Below are 23,406 nucleotides of genomic sequence, written 5' to 3'. Positions count from 1 at the left end.
ATTACACATTAGGGAACTTTGCCCTTTTGTTGTTAAGACAGGATGGCAGAAGGCAGGGTAGATTTGCACCTTACAGGCTAATTAAATCAGAGATGCATAACATGTTTTCACAAGCAGTGGGCTTACTTTATCAGATATTGTGGATGATGCTGTGGGTGATGGGGATGGCCATTTTAATGACTAGCACTTTTAAGACAGGATGGCCATTTTAATGACTAGCACTTATGGTGGACTCCAAATAGAGCTGATATCATGCACAGTGTCACTTTGTAATCCTATGTAACGTCCAGCAAGTCTTCACTGATGTGAGCAGTATTCACGTGGACCCTGGTTCAGGAAGTCACTTAAGCATGTTTAAATTTAAATGTGTACTTCAGTTGCACTGACTTCAGTGGGACTTAAGCATATGCTTAAAGCTGAACTTGTACGTAAGACTGTTCTAAACAGGGAGATCGTCCTGGACAGGGGCCCTAGTTCCCCTTAAGAAAGGACTGTATTCACCAACAGGATTTTTGAGGTTTAGAGTCTTTATTTCAAATATACCTGAGTGTGCATTTTTGGAAATGAGAAACAAATTGAACCCTGTGGAATCTCTTGTTGCTGGACTAAGTAAAATAGGTGTTTTTTAACATTCATGGAAAAAAGTAACTTATTTTTAAGGGTCAGAAAGGTTAGGTGAATGGAAGAGCAAAGTGTCCCTTGCCACCTGTCTCTGCTTAATCTTCCGAGAAGAATGACCCCATCTCCTCTTCCTTCCTGCTGTGGTTTAGGGTCCTTTGTGGTTTCTGCATTCTTCCTCTTTTTTATTGTTGTTTTGGCTGCTCTGTCATTTAGCAGAATCCATCTTTACTATAGTCCGAACCCAGCAAACCTTGGGCTGATCTCATCAACCGTGTGCTCAGCATGAGCATGAGTCATAATAGAAAGTAGAAATCTTAGCTCTTTCTAATTTGGCGTGGGGGGGAGGGGAGGGGATTCTGATATTTCCAAACTTATTTTCTGGAAGGAGTTGTGTCAGTTACGATAACCCAGTTTAGCACATAAATCTTTAAGCTGACTGGCAATTTCCAGTACACCACTCAGGGTCTAATTAAGGAGCAGTATTTTCTGTTAACCACATATTCTAGTGGAAATGCAAGAATGTGAGGAACAATAGAAGCAGATGAGAACTGAATCAAAACAGACACAGCAAAATTGCTTGTTGGACCAAGGACCCTGATGGGAAGTGAGCTGGTCAGAAGCCCATTGTTGCTTCCAGTGAACAAGCATATCATGATACATACGCTCTACTCCCCAGTTTGAGGTTAAATAAATGGGAAAGGTAGGAGGCAGGCAAACAAGAATACTTGGTTATTTAGGGCTTGCAAGACAAAAATCAGGACAGCAAAAACTGTAATGAGGTAATGCCAATAGGAGGATTTGAGAGTAATAAGAACTTTTATAGACAGATCAGGAGAAAATAGGTCCATTAATAAATGAGGAGTAGTTGGTAATTAGAGATATATGTAGGTTTACAAATGTGAGAGAGCTGTCATGATTCAGTTTTCTGAACACTGCCTTCCGCCTGCTATTGGGAATGCTGGAAGTCAACCCGACATGGGTGTTACACAGCCATGCACATCTCCCTCTCTTGTGGAGATTTCCATATGTTTTCTCTTTCACCATTACTTTTTTTAATCAGAAGAACAAGTCATTTAGACAGGAAACATGTGTTTTGCTCATTGCGCATAGTACAAGTAACAGTGAAATCTGTCGGTGAGGTCAGGTTTGCACAGAGAAAGGAAGGAAAAAGTTAAAATTCTTTGGTGCTGATTCTGCAGTTGCTTTGCAGCTATGGAGTCTTTGGAAGTCATTGGTGCTGCAGAAGGGCCCATGGTAGGATATGGGCCTGAGAAGGAAAAAGAAAGTGCAGTATGTTTGTTTAATCTGTAAAAGCCATCTTGAATTAACTCACAGCTTTTCTGCCACCCAGGGTCTCCTGGGCTGAAATCCTGGCCTGTCTTCAAGTCAATAGGAGTTTTGCCGTTGGCTTCAACAGAGCCAGGAATTCACCCCTGGTGTTTAATTTAAAGCTTCAGGAAAGAAATCATAACATCTCCACTACATTTGTATAGTTACATAAACCACTAGTGAACAAATGAATGAGTCTGAACTTTGCTCTACCATCTGCTTTTAATTATACTGACTAAATAATAGAAAATAACTTGAAGCAATTAATAACAAAGAAGTATGATGATAAAAATAAATAATCTATTGATAGAACCAGACAGGGGAAAATTTAGGATAGTCAAATATTTTGTATCAAGGTCATTCATGTTGAATAATCTGCACTCAAGAATATTCTAAACATTGGGCATGTCTACATGAGATACGTACTGCGCAGTAGACTAATGAGCTGTGCAGTAAAAGTCTTGGTGTTTATGTGCGTACCCCTATTAGGCTGAAGTAAACTAATTTACTTGTATTTACAAATACTATCCTGTTGCAGAATAAGTACTCTGAAGCCACGCATGTGTAGATTCTGCACTAGTTGGCTGGGGCACAAGGGTGCTTCAGTGTGGGGGGCTGCCTGCTGGCTACCCTTGTGCCTCCGCCAGCCCCTCTGCTGCATGTTGAGCCTGGGGAGAGCAGCCCCAGGCTGGCAGGCTGACCCTCAGGATCCCTGACAGCTGGGGCTGCTTCAACCTGGCTCAACATGTTGCGCTCCCAGACGCACATTCAAATGGCAATAACCTCCGTAGTTTATTGCTCCAGAGTTTATTACTCCCAGGTACCCATTCAAATGGTGCACCTGGGAGCAATAAACTCTGGGGCAATAAACTCCAGAATTAATTGCTTCATATTAATTGCATGTGTAGATGTTCCCACTGTCTAGTAGACTTATTTTACTAGTGCAAATTATTTTTGAAAAATCATAGGTAGCTGAGAGATATTGAGAAACAGGAAAAAGCCAATGTAGTATGTACAGGGGTGTAGGTTGGCTTCTTTACTCTTCATTTCATCCAGGAAGAGCACACACCAACTGCTGAAACTTCCTTAGCCTGATGAAGGGTTTTTGAACCCGAATAGTTGGAATTGTTTTCCAACTATTTAAGTTGGTCTAATAAAAGATATCAGATTCACCCAAAGAACCTTGTCTGCCAATGTAGTATGTATATTTAAAAAAAAGGAAAACTTACAGTTCTACAGATTACCAATCAATTTAACCTCTGTCCTTGGAACCAGTAACATGAAACCAATTCACTAAGGCTAAATCTCTTAAAGTGAGTGAGTGGTCTTAGATTATCCCAGGGGATTGTCTTGCTGGGATTTTTTGAGTAGGGCTGGACCAAACATCATACAGTGCACTCTAAGGATAAACCTTGTTTTAGGCTAGATGGTCAAAGAGTTCTTTTGAAAGTAAACTTTCTATCTAAGCTTTGTCACTCACCTTTAATAATGGTTTGTAAAATAACTCCTCTGCAATTTAATTTCTCAGGTTTATTTTTAACCCAAAGGGAATTGATAAAATAATTTTAAATAACAGGGACATAGACTATGTTTCAAAGAAATATGTTTGAAAAATGTTTCAAAGAAAGGGTGGGAACATTTCTTCTGGCTATTGTGTCTCTATTTGGGTACATCATAAAACAAAATCAATTTGCTGTGGATGAATAAGATTTTTACAGGGCTCTAAGGCAGTTAGCTCCCAAATCCAGTTAAAAGCCAAGATGAGTTGAGCACCTAACTGCTAAGACCAGCCTTTTTGGCAGCTGTGCCACAAATTAAGCTCTGTACCTTCCCAGGGCGCCACTCTGATCAACTTCCTCTGCTTGAGCTTCTGCCTTCTGCTTCTTACTCTTTGCTCCTTGCATGGTCTGCTGCTGTACTTTCTCCCTGCTCCCTGCCTGGTGGTCTGCTGTTCTACTTTTTGCTTCCTGTCACATTTGCCACTATGCTGTCTGTCCGCCTGCACCCTGATCTGCTGCATGCCATAGACAAGGGTCACCCATGTGACTTGTGGCACCACTGCTGCAAGTTGGCCACCCCTGACTTCAACAGTTTGAAACTCACAGTGTATAAGATGAATAAAAGTGGTCTGAAGATAGCAAAAAGAATAGATCCTTTATGGAAAGATTCAAGAATATCATATATTAAGGATTAGAATGGACATACAAAAGGCTTGTTGTACGAGACTGAAGAAGGTGGCCAGATAAATTTAATAAAAAGTAATTGAGGTTGATAGGATTTTAGGTCCTAAAAGAATTTCATATTCTATAAATAATTTCCAGATTTATAATATAATTAGTGTCATACCATTTTAACTATTATTTTTTAAATAGTTCTCATTTTGTCTGAAAGAACATCTACTCTGATATTTTTCTTTCATAACTTTAATAATAAAAACTAAATGTTAATATTGGCAGGGCTTTGGACTGGGGAAGTTTTCTGTGGCACTGCTCTGGGTACGACTGGCTGAAATCCCTGCAACCACACAGGATGCAAAGAGAAAGAAAAGGAAAGGCTGACTGAATCATAATTAGGGTGGAACTTCATTGACCTCAAAGATCTCAGAGCTCTCAGAGGTTCAAAAGCAAAATTTGTCCCCTTAAGAGAAAGGTCAGCAAATAGGGCCAAAGTTTCTACCTGAATAAATATCTGGAGCTCTATTCCACTTGTGTCTTCCTCATTTGTTCCTTTTGTCTGGTTTTATATTATAGTGCTTCACCCCTTTCTACCCTCATGGTCCTTGACTCCCTATCTATCTCAAGGTATACTCTCAGCAGTCTAGATCAGAGGATAATTCACTATTACATCCCAATGGTGCATGGCTCCTGCCTGCAGTGCTGCAATCTGCACATGGTGGCACGGAGCCAGCCTGCTCCGGTGCGAAGGTGTGCACCAGTGCGCCAGGAGGACTTTGTGTCAGCACATGCAGGCTCTGGGACTCTACGAGAGGTGAGTGCTGCTGGGGGCTCTGCTTGCCGCAGCCATGAGCACCCCAAGGGCCTGCTGCTGCTGATCCACTGTGTACCACAACCCCCCTCCACGCCCCTTCACAACTCTCCCACAAACCCCACACTCACCCACACACCCCACATACTGCCATACCCACACCCCTTCACAAATCCCCACAACCCCCCCCACAACCCCCACCCCTTCACAACCCCCAACAAACCTCACACCCATCCACAAACCCCACATACACACACCCCACACCTTTACAAATCCCACTTCCACGCATTCCCTACACCTACCCCCAATCACACAAAGTACCTGCATATATTTCTAAGGAAGGTTCAAATAGAGTTATACTTAGTTTAATTTGTAAAACAATAAAAGTAATTAATTTTGCATAATTTTTAGTTTTTCTGCACATAATTTTAAATATTTCTGTACATAATTCCTTGGGGTATATAGAGGGATCTCAGCAGGAGCTCTGACTTTCCATGATGAAAAACTGAAAATCAAATGCCAAATATATTTAGATATTTCGAATTTATTTTATTATAGTGTCTGAGGCACTGGTAGGCTTCCAAATACTTTAAAACTGTAAATATATCAATAAAACATTGTGTTCAGCTGATACCTATACTTACCTACCTTTCATTTTAAACATGGATTTGGGGTTTTTAATTAGAGAATTTGCATTTTTATCAGAGAACTTGTGATTTTTTTTTTTTATCAGAGAAAACCAGGATCCTTGCTGATCAGCTCCCAGGCTATCCCTGAGATATGCAGATATAGAGATAAAGGAGACTTATGGTCTCTGAGGAAGTTAGTGACCCAGTGGGGGAGAGAGTTTGTTTCATTACACAGCCTGTGGGTTTGATTTTATGTTTTGACAGAACACCAGTGGACTGGATGTGGCTCTCAGGACATCTAGAGGCCACAGGGTTGTGCCTAGTAGGGCACATAGTATTAGGCAGCCTAGCCCAGAGTCAGGAACCAGAGGCCTAAGGGCTCACCTAGAGTGAGACACAGGGGCCAGGGGCCCAAGCCATGAGAGGCAGGGGCCAAGGGACCAAGCTGTGAGAGAGAGGGGCCAGGGGCCAGACAAGGCTGAGACTCAGGAGTTGGGCCACAGAAAGTGGACCCAGGCTGTCTACAGCAAAAAGTAACCAGTGTACTAAAGCCCAGAAGGCTGAAAATGATACAAACTGGTGCATGGATCTAGAATAGCATCTGTGAGGCATGGGCATAGCTGTAGGGGCAGTTGGAGGCCACAAATAGCTCATAAGGTGACAGGTGCCTGGGGCACTAGTGAAGTTAAGAGGGGCATGTCTGAGTGTCTCAGGGATCAAGGTAGAGTAGGACTAGGCTCACTTGGGGACCCTGGGCATCCTCCCTTCTACAACAGATAAATAATTCCATCAAAGGTGTGGCAGGCTGGAGGAAAAAGGAGGAGCCAAGTGGGACAGGAATTGCGTGGCCACCAGGAGGTACTTTGGCTGCCCCTGGGGCCTGATCCTGCCATAGTGAGACAATGATGAGAATGAACCTTAAAACTTACAGTAGCATGAGAGTGATTTCTTCCTTTGCACAGACACGGGTTCTTAGCAATGATCTCGGTTACAGAGATCACAATTTCCATTCTGTGGGAAATTCCAATATTTTGAAAATAAAAGTTTGAAATTATAGAAGTTAGAATTAAGACTTAGGAAAAACGTAGATTGAAAATGATTGAAATACTCCTTTTTCATAAGTCAAATAATTTCATTTTGGTAATGTCAAAACATTACATAAAATGTAATGCAGTATAGCAATAATTTATGTAATATTTTACATAATGACATTATACAAATCAAAGTAACATTTAATGAAACAAGGAAGTCAAAGTAAAATATTTTCAGCTTACTGAAAGAAACAAAACATAATTTGGCTTTCTTCTGTTCAAAGTTTTTGGCAAAATCTGCACATTCCCACTAAACATTTTAATCCCCCTCTGCATTTCCCAACAGCAAACTGTTCCTCTGAAAATATTGCAAGCAGTTCTCAGTGCAGTGTCTAAGAACATTTTGAAGAACTCATATCTCTGGAAAAACAAGGCAGCTGGACTGGTACCACTAATACCAGCACAGATTCCATTTTTGGAGTTATATCTATATTACCCCAGAAAAACAGGTACTATCCCAAATGATAGGTATGTGCACTTAAATATGGGTGCATCTAGGGTAACACATGAATATAATGTGTAATCACTGCTAAATGAATTTTATTATATTTGCAGTGCAGTATAGCTCTTTCAAAGTGTTCAATAGTGGTCGAAGGAGTTAGACAGTCCTGAGCATATGTCACCATGGCAATAGATGCAGTTAGCAAATACTGTATTTTCTCACATACAGTATGCACCCAAAAAATATGCACCTTGTTTTTTTAAGGCAGAATGTAGGAAAAAAAAGATTTTTCCAGAGCTAACTTTTTGTATAGAGAAAGTTGTCCTTGACACACAGAGCATCCAGGAAGTATGGCATCTGAGGAGATAGTCTGAATGAAATAGAAGACAGCAGGAACTTCCTGGTGTGGCTGGAAGCTCCTGGTGCCAGCTGCCTCCTCCACATTGTCTCCTGAGATGCCATATTTCCTACACACCCAACGGTCCCAGGAGGATTTACTTTATGTCACAAAATGTTAGGTCCCAAATCCTTGTAAGAGTAGCAACAAGACTGTTAGTTTTTCATTATAAGTAGTTCTTTTATATAAGTTCCTGTAAATAAAGTCTTTTTTCCACATCACAAACCTATCAGTAGGTCACTTGCAGCTTCAGGCACTAACTACAGTGTTGAAGCTATGACTGAGAGAGGATTAACTCACGACTGCCTCTTCAGCTTGCTGTGCCCAGTCATCTTTGAAGCTGCATGGCATGCACAGTGTCTGCAGGTGTGCTTTTTTCCCAGCAAAGAAAACAGTTTTCACGCTTAATATACATACCCAAATTTTGCGGGGGTGTCAATTTTGAGGGGAAAGGCGTATGTTGTATACAATAAAATATGGTACTGTAATCCACCTCACTTAGGTGGCTATTTGGCTACAAATGTGTCCTTCGCTCTTTATTTATTTGTAAAAGTCTATGATGAAAATAAGAGAGAAGGCAGCTAAGATGTAAAGTCTAGGGGATGATTTTGTTCTTCTCTTATCAACTACCCAGATAGGCTAGCTGCCAGTCAAATTAAAATTCTCACTTGAGGAAATGAATGAGGGCCTGCTGTAGGTGAAGAAATCTGCTGTTTATACAGCTGCACAAGTTCTGTTAATAATCAGCCAATATAGACCAAGCCTTCACACAGATACACAAAAATTTGTAGTAATGCTTGGGAAGTTGAATGCAAGTTCTTTGGCTCATCTTTGTCAAACATCTAGGGAAACAGAGACTGCACAGTCTTCTTTTCATGCTCACGTTTGCCATGCCACTTTTCCGGGATTTATACATGCTTAATCCTATCATAAAACAAAGCCTGGAAAGTGGGAGTCAGGTGGTGTATATATAAAATCCCTAACATGGGCACCTGACAGGTGAAGAGCCAGTCTTCAGAAGTCTGAAAACACTGACCCAGCTTAAATACAGAGGACTCTGATTGCAAAGCAATACCTTTTCTTCTTGAACCCATCATGGTTGTATTTCTTCCTTTTGCAACTGTGCATAATGCATAATAATACAAGAGAGAGAAAGATCCCTTGCCATTCAAAAGAAGTGAATTATCTTTTGGGGGCCCATTCTCTGCTCCAACACATGGACAACAAATCATGAAGGGTTGCTGAGATTACTAGTTGAAGGGCTGCAGGATCATAGAGAAGTGGAAGCCATAATATTATATAAAACCTGATGTTCAAGGAAAGACTAATTGTTATATGTGGACAAACATGTTTGGATCAAACATCAGCACATTCATGGATTTGAACACCAATCATTTCAGACAATTCCTGTTCCTATGTTTCTTATCTGTCTTTGATTAATTGCTTGAGACTCCTCTAGCCTAGGCTCTCCTATAGTAAATACAGTGCACGTATTTTAATGGTACTAAGACATATGGAAGTATTATGTATAGCTATATATGCATAGGTTCATTACATTGTTATAGCCTGGTTTTATGTGTATGTTCCTGTTTAACTTGCTTTAATTTATGATTCCCATCTTATATTGTCATTTCAGACTACAGGTCAATGCCTCCTACTTCTCCACTCTTGTTCAGGAAAAGAAACAGAGACCTGTGCACATAGAGATATGTCTGATTCTAGTACAGGCTTTTTATATCCCTTTGTGTCCAAATCACTGCCAGTTATGATTACATGTCCTAAGAAATAGCAGTAAGGCTGACAGGAGGTATGGCTCCCTAGAAAGTTTTTTGATTAGCTCAGTTGTTATTTTAGAGTCACATGAGACCTAACATGTCTATGTGAGCACAGATCAGATTTTCAGTTCATATTTAGAAGTGAGGTTTTTCAACATGTCTTGGCTTGTCTGAGCTAGCACGGGTTTACTTAGTGAGTCAGGCAACGAAGGGAATCTATTGCCCAGACTAAACATGGGGTGTATAAGCAAAATTATATCACTTTTTGAAACAGATGTAACCAGTACTAGTTCACTCTAAGATGATGAGGATTGTGATCTTTGCCCCTTGGTACTCATTTATATGGGTTAATCTATTTTTGATGTTTCCTTCTTTCTGGTACAGCTTGGGGCAAGATACTATTTTGCCTATGTAATCATAAAAAGAAACAGAAGACTGCTTGAAAACCCCCCAGAAACAGATAAATCACAAGAAACACCAAGAGACAGAGAATGCACATCACCCTCCAGATTAGAGATTCGCCTCCCACCGAATAGAAATCCGTCTATTTCAAAATGTGATGTAACTATGCTCACATACCAAATGTGAGAAGCAGATCACAGGGCACATCTACATAAGATGATTTACTGTGCAGTACACTAATCTACTCTGCAGTAAGGCATCACCATCTACACGTGTGCAGCATTTACTGCACAATAAATTAGCCTTCTGTGCAGTAGTGCATGTGTAGGCAGCTGACTGGGAGCAAATTGTTTCCGGTCAACCAAGGCAGCAGGGGGTGGGGGAACTGTTGCCTCCCCCTGGGCAGATGCCTCCCATCTGGGGGAGGGAACAGTTTCCCAGCCCTGTGTTCTAATCTGCTGATTTGGGCACAGGGTTGGGAAGCAGCTGCCCAAGGAGTGGACAGCTCCCCACATCCCCTGGAGTTCAGGTCTGAACCTGGTGCCCCCTGCCAGCACAGGGATGGCACCCGGGGAGTCTGAAGCTCCCCCTGGCTGCTGGGGGGTGGGGAGGAGAGGGACAGAGCAGGGCAGGAGTAGCATAAACTAAACTGTTCCCGTTGGGTGCAAATTTGCTCTTCATGGGCACACCTGTTGACACACTCCCAGGGAAAACTTACTGCACAGTATTTTACTGCACAGTAAGCTTACAGTGCCTTAACAGCACGTTTCGATGCACCCACAGAGTCCTCCTTCTTAGTCTGACTCATTGGGTCAAACTCTCTTGGGTGGGTTACCTGCATTGCATATCTCAGCATAGGAAAGTACAGCCTCCATGAGGCAGGGTTATATAATGGGCAGGGCTGGGAAATGATTGCTGTCTTGACTTTTTCCTCACTCCTCTCAACACAACCACCACCAAGACTGGAACAGGTCATCATCTGCCACTGCTGGTTCAATATTTCTGCATATTCCCCCTTGGAGTAAGGGGGCAGTCATAATTCCCTTTCTGGGCTGCTCCTGGGAATGTGCAGCTGTATGTCATGCCTTTAATGAGGGCACATTTTACAGTCCTAAACTATAAAACTTGGGATGAATTATTATAGCCTTTTGATAATATCTAAGTGCAACACTATGGGATGGAAATAATTCTTACTGCAGAGTCAGACAGTAGCTTATACACAACCAATGGATCCAACCAACCAATAACTGAAATAGAAGGTTGTTTAACTCAGCCTCAAAGATACAAACACTGACTCTTTGTCTAAGAAATATTGTTATGTGAATTCTTCAGGCAGAATCTGTCAAATACTTGTATACATTTTCTTTGACTGTCTTTTATTCACCAGAATATTAGTGGTTAGGAGACGGAGAGTGGGTTGACACATTTGCTGGCATATGTCAAGTAACCCAGTGAAGTGAAAGGCATGTCAATCATGAACTTTTCTGCTTTAGTAAGTTGCAGGCAGAAGTGACTGCCACAGTAGCTTAATGGTCCTAAATTTATCCACACCCACTGGCTTCACATCGTGGTTTCAGCCTTGCCAGGATTCTTTAGCCTTTCTCTTCAAGCAAGCCACAAATCCAGAGAAATGAGTGGGTGATCATGCTATGTTAAAGGGACACGAAGGGCATAGGAAATGTATCTAGCAGGGTACTATTTACATCTAAGAAAGCATTAGTAATCATAGGAATTTACATGGCCATTACAGGTAGGAGGATCTCAAAAAGCTTTATAGATTGACTAAGAATAATTGAAACACGAGGGATGAAGTTCAGAGGCTGTTTAACAGTGTATAGAAACTCTCCATAGCAATTTGAAAGAGGTAAAGAGTACTTTGTCCAGTTTTCATAGAGGGATTTTTCTGGGAGTGAGCAACATGATTCTAAAACAAGATAACTGAAGTGTAACAGTATTTACAAAACCCAGATGTCCCCCCACCCCCCTGGCTGAATTTAAAGGGGGTAGACTGATTATGAGGTAGACGGACAACTTTTTGAAGATCTCACCTCAAACCTGGGACAATCACACAATATATAGCATATCCCACACTTGGATGGGCAAGTGCAGCCTACTCATTCCCAAACCACTATCACACCTCAATCAAATCACCCTCAAAATAACAGGAGATGGTGCAGGCATGACAACACAATGCCTAAAATATTATTGCTGCCTGCATATTGTATACAACTACCAGATTGAGACAAAGTATAGGGGAAAGTAAATACATCTGACATGCCTTTGATATCAACTACATGGCTGAAAACTCTGTTCTTATAGATTATTGTAGGCTTAGGATAGGGCAGGTTATTGTATTATAAACATTCCTAAATTATTTGGGAGGGGAAGTCATACTGAGCTGTCCACTGACTTCTAGCTGTCAGTACAGAAAAATATGGTCCTTGCAATTTATTTGATGTTTGAGACAAATCAACGTTATTCATAACACTGAATGAAACTTTGCATTATCCTGTGATCAGTGCAACCCTGCCCAAATTGCCAGATAACATAAATCTCCTGTTGTGAAACATCATCATGTACTTTAGATCTTGTACCTCCAGTGATTAATGAACTAGCTGCTTGCATACTGGATGGTGAGTTTAAATACTGCTGATCACTGGATGATGTAAATTGCAGTTAGTGATGTATCCTTTGTTAGAAGGCAGGGTGGATATCCACCTTCATAGGTTAACTAAAGAAGGTACATAGATAGAGCATAAGATTTCATGAATTCAAGTTTACAGATACGTTGTTGATGATGCTATAGGCAGTTTAAGGGTATATGAATTCAGTAGCATACAGGGACATTTATGTACATTCCTCCATGTGTGAAAGCTAATATAATCTGTGCTGCTACAAGATATTTGATTTTGAAATCCTCGAACTCCCTGTAGGAGTTGTGATTCTCCATAGAAGGCGGATTGTGCCCAAGCATACATATTGGGACCAGGTGGGTAGGAACCCACAGCTATATCACACTCCTGGTGGATGGCAATCTCTGGATGAAAAGAAAGAGCAGTATACTATGTGAACCAGGCTACCTTAATGAGACTCCACGGCCATGGGCACAGGAATGGATCAACACATGCCAAGTTGAGCTGCCTTATCTAAAAAAAACCTGAACACAGTATGTGGCTCCTAGAAGGGATGTGGCCCCAACTCAGCAGTGGAAAATTTACCCTTGGGTGAATCAGAGGCAACTTTCTCGTGCTTTCAAGTTCTCACCTTATAGTGCACTGTCTATTCTTTTGCACACTTTCAAATGCCCAGCTTGCCTGAGTGCAGTTGTGACAGTGCAGTTACTCCAGGCTTATGCCATGAGCATCACCTCTCTGTTTGTGTGCCCGTGGCCTATGACATACTTACTTTAAAGAGCTATTTCCTTTTTTCCCACACAGAGAAAGCAGACTCAGGCCTTTATTTAGCTTGGAGGATAACTTCCACAGAACTATATTTGTGTGGAATGAATGCAATGTATTTAGAAGATCAGAATACATGTTTAAGAAGTAAGAGACCACAATTTGCCTTCAGCGTTATGGTCCTGACCACAAGGCTTCCCCTTGTTCCTTCTATCTGAAAAGTTATTCTCAAAAATGTAGTCCTCATTTATTTTTCTTTTCCTTATTTTCTGTGAGAAGAAAATATAAATAAGCTCCAAAGGACATCTTGCTACCGAGTTCTTTCTCAGTTTCACTTCTCTTTACTGATGAATTCATTAAAGAAAATCTCATCAGAAATAAATGTTATGAGATTAGCAGAATGACCACCAGAGTTCAGATACTAAATAATTTTTAAAGAATTGGTTCAATGACATGAAGGAAGTTGTAGTTTAAACACCAGGATAAATTATTTTGTTAAATATTATTTAAAAGTTACTGACCTGAAATAAAACCAGAACTATCCCTTTCTTCCAAAATTCAAACAAATGTTGGTATTCTATCCCCATTTGTGAATTTTACTGGGTCTCCTCTGTTTGTTTTACAGATAAGAACAGTTTCTGTTTCATATTTGTATGGCAAGCTGTTTCTAAAAAGAAAAGATCTTAAGGATGGAGTTGTTATTTACTTTCCCTTCTAATTTTATGAGAAGATTTCTGTAAGAAAAGCAAGTAGATTTGAGTCTAGGATTTTCTGTCTACATAGAAAGCATGAATATTAGCCAAGAATCTTTCAATTTACCAGAAAGAAAACAATTAGTTTTACGTGCCGGATTAATAGAAAGAACTTTAAGAACTTCACTCAGATTTCTGTAAGGTTATTAAGGACAAGGACAATAGAACTTAGTTTGAAAGAAAATTCAGAGTTTACCAACTAAGTTGCCTGATGGAGCTTGTTTGTCTTTTCAACTGTTTGGACCGAGGATATAGAACTGGGAGGAACCTCATGGGTCATCAAGTCCTCTTGTGAGCATGTCATACAAAATGATCAAGCATATTTGGGGGAGCAGCAATTCTGATGGTGCTAAAACTATTAAAGCATAGCTCTGGGTGTCAGAAGCATGTCATGCAGTTCCATTTCCACTGTGTGACCTTGAGCAAATAGTTAACCCTGCCATAAAAGGCAGACCAGAGAACACACCTAGCACCATAATGCACTATATGTCAAGTGCCCCGAGATCCTCAAATGTTGTCCACAATAATTTCATGGGAACACAGGACTGGAAAGGACCTCCTGTGTCTTGGAGTCCTCCCTGCCCTTCTCTTGTAGGCAGCTACCTCACATAACCCCTTTTGTAAACCCTGATCAAGCTTCATCTTGAAGCTAATTAGGCTATTTTTTTGGCCCCCATGATAACCCTCTTTCTGGAAGGCTGTCCCAGAGGCAGCTCTGCTACCTTCCAGCCTCAATCTATTCCTGGTCAGTGTGTACCAGTTAGGGATTTATCTCCCCCTCTTCCTTTATTATGATTTCATTTGAGTGGAAAAGAAAGGTCTTATTTTTGGAATCCGTTGTCCAAAGCTTGGGCTTTTCTCTGAACCCACGGGGGAAAAGTGCCAACAAGGCTGGAGGCGAGAGTCAGACACTGTGAAAAAGCCCAAGGAAGAAAAGCCCCTTTCTTACACAGACGCGGGCTTTCCAATCTCCGCACAAGCAGCTTTGTATCCCTAACTATCCCAGAGCCCAGCAGCACCGGGGGCAAGGGCAAATCCTGCCATAGCGGCTTGCGGGGGGGCGTCCTCTGAGGAGAGCCGGGCGCAGGCAGAGCCCCGGGGCGCGGGAGGGATGGCGATTTCGTTTGTGGAGGGATGGAGATGTCGCCGGCGGCTCCCGGAGGGCTCTGAGCTGCGGCCGCCTGCCCTGCAGCGCCCCTCGGGCTCAGCCGGGCTCAGCCCCCCGCAGGCGGTGGCCCCGGGCCGGGGGTCCGCGCTCCTTCGTTGGCTCCGCACAGCTGAGCGCAGCGCCCCGCGCCTCTCCCGGCGCCGGCGGCCGGCCCCGCTGCCCCGGGCCGGCTCCTCCCGCGCCTCGCGGCCGCCCGCCACGCCGCCTGCGGGCCCCGCCGCTGCCCTAAGGGCCGCCCACGTGCCACCTTCCCGCCCGCGCCGCTCCCGCTTGCCCCCGCCACGCGGCACGTGGGGACGGGCGGCCCGGGGGGCCCAGCGCTTTCCTCGGGGAGGCGCCCCCGGCCCCCTCCCTCCCTGCCCCGCCGGCTGCCCTCGGCCTCAGTTTTCGTTTCTCTTTATTTTCGCCGTCTCTCCCCTGGCGGCTCCCGCGCCTGGCCCTTGCCCCGGGGCATCGCCCTGCGCCCCCGGCCGGCTCCGCACGTGTGCCGCGCGTCCCAATCGCGCTTCACCCCGCGCGCCTTCCTTCGCACGTGTGTGCGCTCCGCGCGTCTAGCGCGCGCCCCCGTGAGCTGCGCGACATCCGCGACGTGTGACAGCGGCCTCGCTTTATTTATTGCGCCCCCCCCCGCAGTGCATAGCGCGATGTATGTAACGCCCCCGGGGCCGAGGACGCGGGGAGGCAGGAGAGCCCGGGTGAGCCGAGGACACGGGGTGCTTCCCGCCGCCCTCGGGGGCCGGAGACACCTGCCCCGGGCGAGCGCGGCTCCGCCTCAGGCGCTGTCCCCGCCTCTGCCCCGCCCGACGGGCCGGGCCGGGCTCTGCCTGCGCGGGGAGACGCGGCTTGGAGCGGCCCGCACAGGTGAAGCGCGCGGGCCGCGGGCAGGGGGTAGGGCGGGGCGGGGCGGGGCGGGGCGGGAGCCCCCCGGGGCGCGCTTACCTTGCGGCACCCCGCGCAGCGCCCTCGGCCCCGCCCCGCCCGCGCGGCCCCGCCGGCTGCGGTGCGCCTCGCGCCGCGGGACCCGGAGGAGCCGGCTCTCGCCTCCCGCGCGCGCCGCCGGCGCTGGCAGCCGAGCCGGGTTCATGCGAGGACAGCGGCGGCTCCAAGCCTGGCTGCCAAGGGCTCTGCAGTCCTGATGCTGCCTCGGCCGGGGGTGACTCACGCTGGCCCGCAGCAGCCGCTGCTTAGCAAGGATCAGCAAGGCACCCGGGCAGGAGGCACCTCGCTGCGGTCTTCGGGGAGGGGGGCACGGACATGACCCCCCTGCCCCCCATAGCCCGGGGAGCGCTGCTTTGCTTGATGCCCCTCTGAAGAGAGCCCCGCGGGGAGGGCTCAGCACAAGCCTGCTCTGTTGCCCCCACAAAACCTCTGGCTTTTGCACAAAACCCCTTGCCCCCACAAAACCTCGCAAAACACTTTGCTTTAGCCTCTGAAAAGGGGCCGACCAGTGCTCAGGGGTTCTAGGTTGCCTGGTGATTCCCAGAGCCAACCCCGCTCCCTTTCCAAGTAAGGAAGCCTGTTGCTTTCTCCCCCAAATCTGTTTGTCTTCAGAGCACTAACTGCAGGCTCCCCCCAGATCTGTAAGTCAAGCTCTAGTATCATTTGTCACCCCTTCACGATCTGACAGCTGAATGTTTAATGGCAGTGCTGTTTGGTGCAGGATCCAGGGAAGCAGGCAGCTCCCTCTGCCCAGGGCTGTGCTGGCTCTGTGAAGCCAGATTGGATTTGGATAGGGCAAGCTGCCTTGCTTGGCCATTCGGTGAGGGATAGGGCAGAGGTTCCCAACCGCCAGGCTGCGACCCATTACTGGGCTGCGAAGGGTTGGCTGTCAGTCCGCAGGAGGGTTGGCTGCCGGACCAGAAGTCCAGAAGTGACCGGCATACTGTGGACTGGCAGCCAACTTTTTTTCATATTGAGTATAAAAAAGGGTTGGCTGCCAGTCCACAGTATGCCGGTCACTTCCGGTCTGCAGTATGCTGGCCTGCAGTTTGCCAGTCTGCAGTCTAAAAAAGGTTGGGAACCACTGGGATAGGGAATGGTCAGCCACATGTGTCCTGGCATGGTGGGGCTCAGAAGTGAATGACCTATGTTTAGGGGTCTAGTGAGCACCAAAGAGAATTAGCTGGGCGCTCCAGAGCTGAACTGGAGGCAGGCATGCCTTGTGATGGAAAAGAGAGTGGGGCTGGTTGCCCCATCACATCTCTGCCTGGGAGCCAGGGCTGGGCCTGAATATCGAATGCCATCAAACACTCTCTCTGCGTATACTAGCATCTTTAATTGGAGTGTTTTAGATGTCATATGCAAAGGGGTTACATCTATATATGTGTCCAAGGCTGAACTAATGGAATAATTTGAAGCAATTATATTCCTTGTGGTTGTCTCTCAGAGGAAAAAAAAGAGACCCAAACCTCTTAGTCTGTTGTGTTTTTTTGTTGTTGAAAGGCTAAGCCTTTCTTAGTGGGATGAATCTTGAATTGTCAGGCAAACTGCATGACTGGCTTCTATTGCTGTGTAGTAGCAGGGCCCTCCAGTGAAAGTGCTCTCCTCTCCCTCCCCTCGCTAGATGTTCACTCTTGGGATCATCAATCATAACATCCCAGCTGAGCTGCTGCAGTAATGTACGGGAGAAAAGTAGTGATTAAAGCAACTTAGCCCTTGTTTATTAGAGGAATTAAAAAAAAAAAAAAAAAAGACTGAGACCTTGTAAAGGATCTGGAATCAGGCAGAGTACCAGGGAAGAATACAGAGCATCAGTGCGATGTACTTTTGGTGGTCTGCCATGTTTAGTAAACACGCTGCAGCGTTACAACTACTTGAGGTTTCCATGGAGTCTTCATGGCAAGCCCAAGATAGAGCATGATGCAGAAATCTTCATGTTGAGTGGTCGAATGTTTTCCTGCTTCCATGCTAATAGATCCAAACTGAAGTCTTTTTAAATTCCGTTTTAGACGCTTAAACTATGTAACATGATCATTGCAATGAACTTAACTAACATGTTTTATGTATTACATCTTTCTTCTAAAATACTGGTATATTTACTTTGTGAGGAAGGAACACTTGGTAAAGTATATAAGCTTGCCAATTTTGCTTATGTTGTACGCGTTATTCCAAAAGCAATTGCAACATAATACAAAAAGATTATTAAATGTACTTTAATTTTGAATTTAAAGTCAACTTTTAGTTACACAAAGTTTTTTTTAAAGGTATACTTTTTTTTTTAAATCAGAGGCTGAATCCCATGTTCTTTAGAAACATGCTCAAGTTTTGAATGTGGAAGGAATGCAGGATCTGGCCTTTACTTTTAAAACAGCCAAAGCCCTTTGTCTTAAATGCTCTAAAAATAATCAGTCCTGGATGCAACAGTTGGAACTGTGCCTCGAGGGTTTCAACCTAAAGTTAATTTTTATGTCCAAATTGTAATCCTTTGAGAAAGAAAGTGGGAGGAGGAAAAGGCTATTGTAATAGAAATGCTGACAATGCTAACCATAGTGGTGTGAACTCACTACTATAATGAGACCTCAGCCAGCAGCCTAATTCCAAAGAGGTGATGTTATCCAGTTATAATGTAATCACTGATCAGTTTGTTGGCTGTAACATAAGAAACTGGGAATTGGTCTCTTTTATTGCTGTTTTTGTCAAAAAGGTTAAAAAAAATCAATAAAATTCCAGGATATAGGCAGTTGATTTACCTTTGCTATATTAAACAACAGCACTTTTTTCTTTTATAGTCTTCTTTTCAGTGCAGACTGACAAAAAGCAAATTTTTAAAGGGGCAAGTGGTGCTAAAATAGGCTCTGAGTTTAGTGACCTGCAGTAAGGAATGTTTGGGAAATGGCCGAAGGTTTCTTGAGCAGTTCCAAAGTACAAATGTGCAGTCTATGAAATGGATGGTTCCTCCAGGATAATTGCTGGATGAGTTCTCACTGGTTTGCAGCTGCAATCTAAAGGGGGGAGAGGGGGAGGAAATGACAGATGCCATGTTAGTAATTTGGAATTATGTTGCAACAGTTAATGAAATTGCATCACTTGTATGAAACATCAAAAATGACTGTTTAAGCATTTGAGCTGGGAAATTCACTATTTGCTAGTCACTATATCTCTTGTTCAGTAATTCTTTTTAGCAGGGGCAGGTATTTAGTGAATCCCATAGGTAGTGTATTCTAGATTTTAAACAAACACAGAACAAGTCAAGTAAATTTTGGGGGATAGCGGAGTAAAAAGTCTTATGATGAAATCCAGGCTCTATTGAACTCAATGCACTGTTGTCATTGATTTTAATGGGGGCCAGGTTTTCACCGAGTGTGAATAGTAGTTGTATAATGTCATAGGAAATTACAAAGATAGAAGCAGGCCAAGTGACTGATCCAGTTCATCTGTGGAACTCCCATTGAGTTTAATGGATTTCTTCATGTTGGGCCTGATCCAGAGTTCACTGAAGTCATGGGGAATCTCTGGGTCAGGGCCATGGATGACTTGCAGGAGCAAGTTCTGTCTCTCAGCACTACTAAAGATGTCAAGGGACCCAACAACTGCAAGAACAAAATATTAGTTTAAATAGATGAAGATATTTATCCTTCAGTAACTATTAACTGTAAGCAAATAATAATTGTCCATCTAGTCTACCATTTTGCAAGCAATACCAGTACCAGGCTGCATTTGAAGCACATTAGTTATGAAGATCTTTGTCCGGCCACAGAAGAAAAACATTCAGATTGTTGAAAAACCATCAACAAATCCTGAAAATACCCTAATGGCCTTTATTCAGATTTGTTGAAATTTCTTAAAAATCATGCCTTTTGAATTATGTGTGCGCGCTTATAAGTCACATGCTTGTCCAGTAACTCTTGGAAAGTAGGCTAAGGCCACTACAGTGATTACCTTGTTCATCTGATCTGCTTATGGCAACATTAACCTTCTTCTTAGACTTGTCACCTAAACAAGTATTCCAGCCATTGGTGAATGCATACACACTGAGTTGTGGAAAATCTCAGTGACTGCAGTTGCCTACTATCAGACTTAAATCTCAGATGTATCCACTGATCTGCGTTAAATAGCTGTGTAAAGTGCCAAGCTGAGTAGGAAAGCAATGCTTTGAGGAATATGAGTCATTCCAGACTTCTCCTTATGCACATGACCTGAAGAAATAAGGCAGAGATGATGTAAAGAAAGCTGCCTTGTTTGGTTCGTGGAAAGTAAAAATGAGCAAGACTGGAGTAGGGAAGAAAAGAAAAACTGGGTAAAAATAATTTCTAACTGTCAACTTTCAAAATGAACATTTTTTCCTTGTTCATGTACTTTCTATCACTTACAAAAAATACAAGATATTTAGAAGCTATTATGATCTGTCTTGTAGTACAGTCTGAAGTCTTCAAAGAGTCAGGGCCTTACTGTAGGGTGTGTTGTATAAACACACTGGAAGACTCAGACACTACTCCCAAGAGGGCAAAACATACATGTATATGAACAGGAGAAAAGGGTACCATGTCAGCAAAAGATTGGGGGGATGATAGACATGCAACTTGTTCCTTCTTTGTTACTAATGATTAATTATTTGACTTTTGAACAATTTTCATCTCTATTATTGGGAAAGAGCCAGGTGAGGGGAAATAGTGCACATATGAGTATGCATGTATAAATAGGAACAGGAGGAAACACAGGGAATAAGTGCTGAGGAGAAGGCAGAGGAGGGGCTTTTGGAGAGCAGAGAAGGAACACAGGAAAAAAAGGAGAGTAGTGGGAAAATATGCTGAAAGGGGAGTAGGGATTTTGGATCAAACAACAAATGACCAGATAGAAAATAGTGTCCTGGGAGCTTGTCTCAGTTGAACTATACCTTGTTTAATGGGCCCAGCATTTCTTATAGGAGATGCAGTTTGGCCAATTATAAGCACTATCCTATGCCCTGGATAGTGCACAGTTATAATAATGAATCTTGGACAAAAAAACTGCAAGGAAAAAATGTAACTTTGGGATGATAAAAGCAAGCGACCCCCCCCCTCCTCCCCCCAGCAAAATATGAAAAAAGAAGGAATGAAACAAATAAACTTAACATGTTCCCTCAAAAATAACCCCCCTGTCGTGAACATGGTGATCTTAGGAAAAATAACAGATATTCAGAGTTCAGTTTACAGTTAAAAGAAACATAAATATTTGTAAGTCTATGTAGACTTAAACTCTCAAGGAGTCTTTGGATGTTGGATTAAGGTTTTCTCTGTGTCTTTTAAGACCCTTACAAATGGGCATTTACAGGTAGGTTGCCGGTACCTTTCTCTCCCCAGTTCTTACTTTCTTCCCTCTCTCCAGAGATTTTCTGACCCTGGGAGACTTATATAAATCTACAGAATAATAGAAAACGGTCTCAAAAGATTGTAAGGAAGATCAGAGTTCTGTAGCACCAGGCACCATGTAAAACACATTGTAAGTAATGTTCCTTGCCACAGATACCTTACAGTTCAAATCAACAAGTCAGACAAAAGGTGGGATGGGAAACACAGGCAAGTTAACTAAGCAAGATCATACAGCATTTCAATATCAGAGACTGCTACAGAACCCAGGCTTTAGTGTTCTTGCCCAGTGCCTTATTAATTAGACCAGTGATTTTCAGGCAGGGTGCCATAGCACCCTGGGTGCCTTGAGATCGTTTCAAGGGTGCTGTGGGATGCCACACATGGTTAGCACCGTTAGATGTGCAAACGTGATTCACAGGATAAACCCAGAGATTTCAAAGAATGTTAAAAACATTCTGACTTGTTCTGGTCTCTCTCAGTTCTTTGCAACATAAAGATTGCTCTATTATTTTTCCATAATTAAAAAATGAGTAAAAACTAAGAGTGGGCATTTTCTGATGGGTGCCTTGAGTCTAAAAAGGGTAAGAACTACTGCATTAGACCATACTACATTATGTGAATAGGCATGACATTTCTCAAGATAAGGAAACTGGCTCATTTAGCTTGTATTTCTGGCTCCAGTCCATATGGATTAAGATTACCAAATAATTATTTTATGGGAATGCTGCTGTTAAAACCATCTGATTCCTATGTGCCTAAGGCACTATATCCGTGTGATTCTGAAAATCTACTGGTGCTAAGAATGTGAGAGAAAGGTAAGATCATGGGAATATAGGTTGAACACAGTCAATTTTGTTACAACAAATAACAATTTTGTTGTAACTAGTCTTTACCACCTTCTTCCCATAACCCCTCAAAGCTCAAAGTCCATTTGAAGTGAATGCAAGAATTCACAACACTTGTGCTGCTGCAGCTCCTTGTCAGTGCAAGGAAAGTGTTGGAGTGACTGGTGTAGAAAGGGTGTCCAGGGATGTGTTGAGTCAGCACATCCCTCAGATATCCTGGGTTTGTGGGCCTTTGTATGTCTCTGACCTGATAGGTATTTGGGTATAATCCTAGAGGACAGCAGCTCTGCAAGCACCATTTGCCTTTCTCTGCAGATGAATTTCTTCTGAGATGTAGTGTTGCAAAGAACAAAGATTTTTCATCCGCTATCTTCTACCAGCAGGGGTTATTGGAGTCCCTGGCATTAAAAACAGAAGAGCTCGCAGCCTCAAAACATTTTTTTTCAGGCTGATCCTTAAATGAACTCTTGCAAATGAAAGGGAACCTGCCAGCATACCCCAGTGTTGTGTGACTCAGTAGGTTCAACATTTCACACCAACCAGCAATAGTTTTCTGTTGCAATTAGTGAATTTATTGTTTATTTAATGTGCACAGATTCCTGCTATCTGTACAAGATGGTAAGGGCCAGTTCATGAATGAGAGAGTGAAGGATTTACTTTGTAAATCCTGATGTATAAAATGTGTCTGGTTACCAGTTTTATGTTCAGGTTTCATTTATAAACAGCTTATAAGCAATTATGTTAGAAGCTCATTCCAGATGCCAGAACTATGTGGGAAAAGCACATGAGTAAAAAGTGTTCTAGATGGTAAGAAATCCTGACAACATATAACCTGATGCTCTATTGGATTAATTAAAACCTATTGATTAACTGTTTATTAAAACACCTATTAATTTTTTATTAGCTCTTTATAAAGTATTTATAGGAGGGACTTTAGTATAAAGTCTGATCATGTACTTGTGTCAAACCTGGAGATTTCTGAGTCAGCATCAAGAATATTCAAAAAGGAATTACATAATCACACTATACTCATCAAAGTAGCTTAAAAATAGCTAACCCACATACAGTACGGAGAGCTAATACAATGCTGGGTACAGAAGTGTGTTGTGTAGTGGCCAAGGAGTGATACTGACATTTAAGAAGCAAGCAATTTAAAAAGTACTTGTAGCAGTGGTTCTTCAGCTAGCAATAGCTAGAGCTGCTCCTGCTGGCCCTTCTCCTTTCAGTTCTCCCATCTCCCACTGCTTGATTCCTGGAATGTTTAATTCCGTGGCCCACTAGAAAG

This window comes from Alligator mississippiensis, chromosome 2 (genome assembly GCF_030867095.1).
Source record: "Alligator mississippiensis isolate rAllMis1 chromosome 2, rAllMis1, whole genome shotgun sequence".
In the NCBI taxonomy this organism is placed as follows: Eukaryota; Metazoa; Chordata; order Crocodylia; family Alligatoridae; genus Alligator; species Alligator mississippiensis.
The sequence above is the reverse complement of the archived record's forward strand: the minus strand, read 5'-3'. Positions refer to the sequence as shown.